This window comes from Dipodomys ordii, unplaced genomic scaffold (genome assembly GCF_000151885.1).
Source record: "Dipodomys ordii isolate 6190 unplaced genomic scaffold, Dord_2.0 Scaffold20, whole genome shotgun sequence".
Classification (NCBI taxonomy): Eukaryota; Metazoa; Chordata; class Mammalia; order Rodentia; family Heteromyidae; genus Dipodomys; species Dipodomys ordii.
The window spans coordinates 13857226-13864093 of record NW_012267236.1 but is presented as its reverse complement, the minus strand read 5'-3'; the positions used below and the strand labels follow the sequence as shown (position 1 = coordinate 13864093).

The 6868-nt window shown below is 46.3% G+C and overlaps 1 protein-coding gene across 1 annotated transcript in view; it reads right to left on the bottom strand.

The window, feature by feature from the left end:
* Pum2 (pumilio RNA-binding family member 2) overlaps window positions 1-219 on the bottom strand; it is a 94130-nt gene extending 93911 nt beyond the window's left edge. Inside the window, exon 1 of the mRNA XM_013013546.1 lies at window positions 109-219. The gene's annotated coding sequence lies outside the window, so the exon portion shown is untranslated. The remainder of the gene's footprint in view (window positions 1-108) is intronic.
* Window positions 220-6868: the final 6649 nt, after the last annotated feature.

The window sequence follows — 6868 nt, the reverse complement described above, 5'->3', positions numbered from 1 at the left end:
CGCCCTCCCGCCGACGGCCTGCGGCCGCCCGGGCGGCCACACAAAAGCCCGGAGCCGGTCCCCGCGACACCCAAGGACGGGACGAGGAGCGAGCGCGGGCGGACTTACTGGGCTGCTGCGGCCGTGCTGCCTCAGCCGGGGACACCGACCGTTGGGCACCGGCGGCGTCGCTCGTGGCCGTCCTCCCCCTCCTCCGCCGTCGGTGGCGGCAGTGTCTTCTTTCCCCTCCTACCTCCCTCCCCCCCCACCCCACCTCCTCCTTCTCCTCCCCCTCCTCCTCCTCCGAACCACCGAAGTACCGAGGGTGAGACACAGAGACTCACAACAACATGGCTACCACCGCCGCCTCCCCTCCCCTCCCCCCCGCCCACCGGCCGCGCGCAAAGCACTCCGGGAGAAAGGGGAGGGGGGAGCGCTCACCGAGGTGCGGCTCTTCTCAGTGGCCTGCGTCCCTTCTCCCGCGCTCTCGGCGCGGGCCGGTGGCGTCTCTGCGCATGCGCACGCTCCCTGCCGGGGGGAGGGGGGAGCGGCACGCTCCGTCGTGCGCTTTCCCGTCCTCGCCTCGCAGGCTCCCTGCTATGTCCGAGCGATTGTGTGAGTGCGCGCGCGCGCGCGCGCATCGGCTCCGCTCCTACTGCGGTGCTCAGCGGGGACGCGCGCAGGGCGGCTTCTCGCGGGCGTGGAGTTTCCGCACGTCGCGCTTCCGGATCTTCCGGCGGGGATCTCGGCTTCCTCCACCGAGGCTCATTGTTCTCTCCCAACCGTCAGGGCCGGTGTCGGCGCCCGAGTCCCACCTTTGGAGTACTCACGCTTTGCTTCCGGGGTGCTGGCACCCGCAGGAACAGACCTTAGTCCTGGCCTTATCATGGTCACCCTTTGCCTCGCTCCACCCGGATTTTAGAGGTGCGTTGGCTGGGGTTGAGCGGACCGCAGCTCGCGAGGGAACGGTCCCTCCTGTGGCTGCTCCCTGGGCTGTCGGTGCAGAGAGGCACAAAGGAAACAGCTAGGCCCCGGATTGCCCTGTGTGCTGTGCACCGCGGGCTAACTGCCACCCCCCCCACACACACACACCCTCCTGGCCTGGAGTTTGCAGACAACAGTGAGGATACCAAGAATTGGATCCAACTTGTGGCCATTCCCTCCTTGTCACAGCTGTAAGCCGGGGAGAGTAGGACTTGTTTAGCTCCTGATTCTGAAATTCTGTTCTTCATAAGCAGCCAGGGACTTGTCATGAATTACCTTATTGATAAATACCCTCCCTAGGCAACTGCAAACCAGCTCCCCCAAGGGAAGGGACCATGCAGCATGCTCTATGCCGTCTTCAGCGCTGCTATTTAAATGCTTGAGCCGTTATTATTTTCATTATTACCAAGAATGACTGAAGCTCAACCATCCTAGTTTTCTTTTTTTCTTGGGGGGAGGGGGAGGCCTCAGTTGTGAGGCTTAGGCATTGTCCCTGATCTCTTTTGCTCAAGGCTAGCACTTTGAGCCACAGCTCCACTTCCAGTTTCCTAGTGGTTAATTGGAGATAAGGGTCTCACAGACTTTTCTGCTCAGACTGGTTTTTGAACAGTGATCCTCAGACCTCAAGCCTCCTGAGTCGCTAGGACTGCAGGCAGCATGAACCACCATGCCTATTCCTTAATTTTTGATGCTTTAACCAAATACCAGTTTGGGTAATTTATTTATTTTGTGCCAGTCCTGGCTCTTGAACTCAGGGTCTGGGCACTGTCTGAGCCTCTTTTGCTCAAAGCTAGCACTCTACCACTTGCGTCACAGAACCACTTCTGGCTTTTTCTGGGTATGTAGTACTGAGGAATCAAACCCAGGGCTTCATGAATGCTAGGCGAGCACTCTACCACTGAGAATTTGGGTGATTTCTAAAGAAAATAAACAAACTTCTTACAATCCTAAAGGCTGGGAAGTAAAATGCTATGGAGCCAGTGTCTGAAGCTACATAATCCCATGATATGATGAGTAGACAGACAAGCTTGTTTTTATAACAACCCACTCCCTTGATAATGACATTAATCAGTTCTTGAGGGCAGGGCCCTTATGACCTTAGTCACCTCTCCCTAGAGGAAAGGTGCTGACACCTTCCAATATTATTGCATTAGGAGTTAAATTTCTGATACATGAACTTCAAAGTACATTCAAAACATAACACCATCTTGAGCCTTTATTCCAACCCAAGTTTCAGGTTTCTAGATATTTCCACTTGACTATTATTCCTGTCACTAAACAAAACTGAAGTCATAGCCTGATGCAGGTAGCTCACAACTATAATCCTAACTAGTCAGGAAGCTATAATTTGAGGGTCTCTGTTCCAAGCCAGCCAATGCCCTAAAGTCTGTAAGACTTATCTCCAATGAAGCACCAAAAAAGCCGGAAGTGGACCTGTGGCTCAAGTGGTACAGTGTCAGCCTTGAGTGAAAAAGTTAAAGGACAGTGCTCAGGCATTGAGTTCAAGCCTCAGTACTGGGGGTTGGGGGAAGAATTGAAATCACAATCTCCTAGCCCCATCTCTTGCACGTCTCCATAATTAGCAGTTGCCATCTATTCCTTCCCCACATTACTCCTCTAAACCATCCTTGTTTTTTTTCTTCTCCCTCTACTGTCCATAGAGGTAACTTTAAAAGACTCAGAATTCTACTTTCCAAATATTTCTACACTCTTATCACCCTACTAACACAGGTCTGGATTTCTGTAGCTACCTCATCAGCCCTCCTGTCTCCTGTCTCACCACCCCCTCGCCCCCAAACAGTTCTGCTCATAGGCCTCTAAAATACAAATCCAGCTTATGGGAATCAGACATCTACTTTAAGTATCTCATCTCCCTGTCTCTAGTAACAGCATTTGCCAGATGTGCTCTGTTCAGTGTTAATAGATAAATATTCCTTTAAGAAAGGGCCTGGGTACATTTCTTAAAGATATCGTGGCACAGGCAGGCCTGTAATCTCAGCACTCAGAAGGCTGAGGCAGGAAGATCCTAAGTTTGAGGCCAGCCTGGACCACACAGAACTGTCAAAAAAAAAATCCCACAATCAAATGAATATGTAAAGACTGGGATATACACATTTTTACCTGTATAAAGGCACAGAAGCAAGAAATTACTAGGCATCTGGGCTCATGAGGTAGAAAAAATTGGGACACAGTCAGACCACTGGGCTCCCCCTCCACAGGGCTGCTAACAGCAGAAGCATCTTTACATACAGTTACTTAGTCTGGATGCAATGCAAATGGGTGAACCCATCAGAGAGAGAGATTGTTCCTCAGAATATGGAATTGAGACTCATGGAACTGTATCTCCTCCTGGGAGATCTCTTTTGGATTGATTTGTAAATAAGGAACCTATAGAAAAGAGTAGAGCTGAGAAAGAGACTTGATGATTTTCCTCCATGTGTTTGTGTGCCTGGCTGGCAATCTCTATCCTTGGAATGTGAAACACGTGCCTGAGAAATCTTCATAATGAATTCTGCTTTTCCCCCACTAGGACTGGATGAAATGGGTTTCTGCTACAACCACCAGTTCTAACTAAAATCCATGTGTATACCATAGTTATTATTTAATGCTTGTTGTATAAAGCATATTCCATATATTACTCATTTAATGATCCCAGTGTCCCCCTGAGCAAGGCCAACTTGTGTAAGGCCCCACTTGGAAGGGTCTGCAGTTGGTTTAACTCTCTTGTCACCATCTAGAAAGTCTATAATGATTTTTGAAAAAGCCATCTCTCACTTTCATTTTGCACTGAGCTCCGCAAATTCTATAGCCTGTTTTGCCTGTGAAGTATTATCTCTACTTAAGAAAAGGTTTCTTTATTACAGGTAGACTTCATAGCATCTTTGAAATCAAATTATGGGAAGTGGAGGTGTGGCTTAAATGGTAGTGTGTCAGCCTTGAGCATAAAAGCTAAAAGAGCACCCTAGCCCTGAGTTCAAGCCCCAGTAGGAGCACAAAAATAAATAAATAAAATCAAAATAGGCATGGAAAATATCAGAGTATAAAAGGTTTCCCAAACAAATTTGGCTCTAGAAAGCTTTTTCACAGAAACTCTTCAAGTTTTGCGCTCTGCAAGACACGGATTGACACAGATTAAAGTTCAACCCTTAATGATCTGACTCTATCAATCTCTCCAGCTCATGATTCCCAATGTGCAGCAAGCAGTTTCTTGCTTCTGTGCCTTCCCATATGCTTAGCAATCTGCTGTGCTCATTAAGCACTTCTGATTATAATTGGCTTCATTTTAGACTTACCTACAAGGAAAGAATGTACTCTTAGGCTAATATAAATATCCTGTGCGCTTGGCAGTTAAGACGGACATTGTAATTGACACCTCAACAGCCATACTAATCACCTGGGAGCTTGTTAGAAATGGCAAAACTTGGCTTCTTGCCGGACGCACTGAATCAGAGTCTGCATTTTAATAAGATTCCTAAGCAATCTCTATACACTATAAACTTTGAGGAACATCGGTAAACCATCACACTAGTTCCGGCAGGCTCACTAAAATTTGTTTTTGAAATGGGTGTATGTGTTTAATCCATTAACCAATGAGACACACAAAAGTAGCAGCCCACAGTACCTGGGAGGGGGTGGGGAAGAGTGGGGGGGTAGAAAGCTGTTTCTTTTCTGGGTGTAAACAGAAATTCAGGAATTCAACGTTGCCATGGTTCCAGGCTGCTGTAGCCTACCCTGTAATGTCTTTTTCCTTAGTAACTTTGGGCTGGAAGGGGACAGAATGGAGTGAAACCTGAAATCTGTAGATAATTAGAATGTGCCTTTCGGGGGCAGAGAAAGAAATCATTTCTATTGGCAGGGAGGGATTGGGCCAGCAAAGAGGATGGATGAAGATGAATATAGTCCAAGTAGTTTGTTTGCTTGTATGAAAATAGAACAACAAAACCTGTTGATATTGTTTTAGAAAATAAGGAAGAAAGTGATGCGGGAGGGCTGGGAAGATGGCTCAGTGGTAGAGTGCTTGCCTTGTGTGCATGAGGCCCTAGGTTCAATTCCTCAGTACCACATAAGCAGAAAAAGCCGGAAGTGACACTGTGGCTCAAATGGTAGAGCACTAGCCTTGAGCTAAAGAGCTGAGGGACAGCACCCAGGCCCAGAGTTCAGGCTCCACAACCGATCAAAAAAAAAGAAAAAAAGTGATAGAGGGGGTAAAATTGTTTGGAATACACTTTATACATGCATGGATATGTTACAATGAAACCCCACCCCGCTAGTATAACTAATGTCTACTACTAAGAAGTATATGTCTCAAATACAGTATTGAATTTATTATTTGAATTACACAAAAGCAAAAAATTGAAGGAACTACTCAAATACATCTTATCATAGGAGTGATCGAGTTGTAAAAGATTTCTCCAAGATTAAATGAAATTATAAAAAAATTAGTAGGAAAGTAACTTTTCAAACTGTATATCGCAACACGGGTGAGCATTGAATCCTTGCTATTTTAATGAAGATAAATCAACATACTTTCTGCTACTCCTTATAGGTTCTTCCTGATTTGGGGTGCATATTATTTTCTTACCTTGTCATGCTTTAAAACAACCTTTTTTTTGGAGGGGGGGGTCAGTCTTGGGGATTGAATTCAGGGCCTGGCTGCTATCCTTGATCTCTTTTTGCTCAAGGCTAACACTCTACCACTTTGAGCCACAGCTCCACTTCCAGTTTTCTGGTGGTTATTTGGAGATAAGAGTCTAACAGGCTTTCTTACCCAGGCTGGCTTCAAACCACAATCCTCAGATCTCAGCCTCCTGAGTAGCTAGGATTACAGATGTGAGCCACCATCATGGGGTGGGGGGTGGGGGGGTGAGGGGGGTACTGGGGTTTGCACTTGAGTCCTTATGCTTGTTAGACAAATGCTCTCACCACTGAGGCATGTCTTTAGTCCTTGTTCACTGTTTTTTGTTTCCTTGTTTTTTATCTGACTGCTTCATTTTGATGGAGTTATGTTGATTTCATCATGTATGAGTTAGCTTTTGCTTATGGTAACCCTCTACCACAGCAATCAATTCTGTGGGTTGGTAAATTGGGCAGGGTTTAACTGGGAGATTCTGTGAATCTTTCCTGGCCTACTTATGCAATAGTGGCTAGTAGCTTGGCTGGGCTGAATGGTTGACATCTGGAAATTAGTTAAGCCCCTTCCGCAGACTAGCTCAGACTTGTTTGTGTGGGAGCAGCATGAGAATGGAAGGTGTAAGGCCTCTTGAAGTCTATGCTTGGAACTCACAAAATATACCTTCTGCTACAGTTAACTGTTAGAACAAATCATACATGTAAACCAGATTCAAAGAATAAAGAAAACAAAGCTGGAAGCAGTGGCACATTCTTGTAATCCCAGTTCTTGGAAGGCTGAGGCAGAAGGATTGTGAGTTTGAGGCTAGCCTTGAATACATATGGACCCTATCTATGAGTGAGTGAGTGAATGAAAAAAAACTATCCCTTTTAATAGGCGCTACAAAAACTTTGTGTCCATTTGTAATCTTTCATGATAGGCTCATTTTCCATGAATTATTTTATGTTTGAGAATGCTTTTTTCTATTTTAAAGTTAAAAAACAACTATTCTTGGGTCTTCTTTTTAGTTGTTTTGAGGTATTTTTGTTGTAGTTTAATGGTAATAGTGTTTGAACTCACAGTCTAACTTTTGCTAGGCAGATGCTCTACTTTTTTTTTTTTTTGGCTGGTCATGGGGCTTGAACTCTGGGCTTGAACACTGTCCCTGTACCCTTTAGCTCAAGGCGAGCGCTCTACCACTTGAGCCACCGCGCCACTTCCGGTTTTCTAGTAGTTAATTGGAGATAAGAGTCTCATGGACTTTCCTGGCCGGGCTGTCTTTGAACCATGATCCTC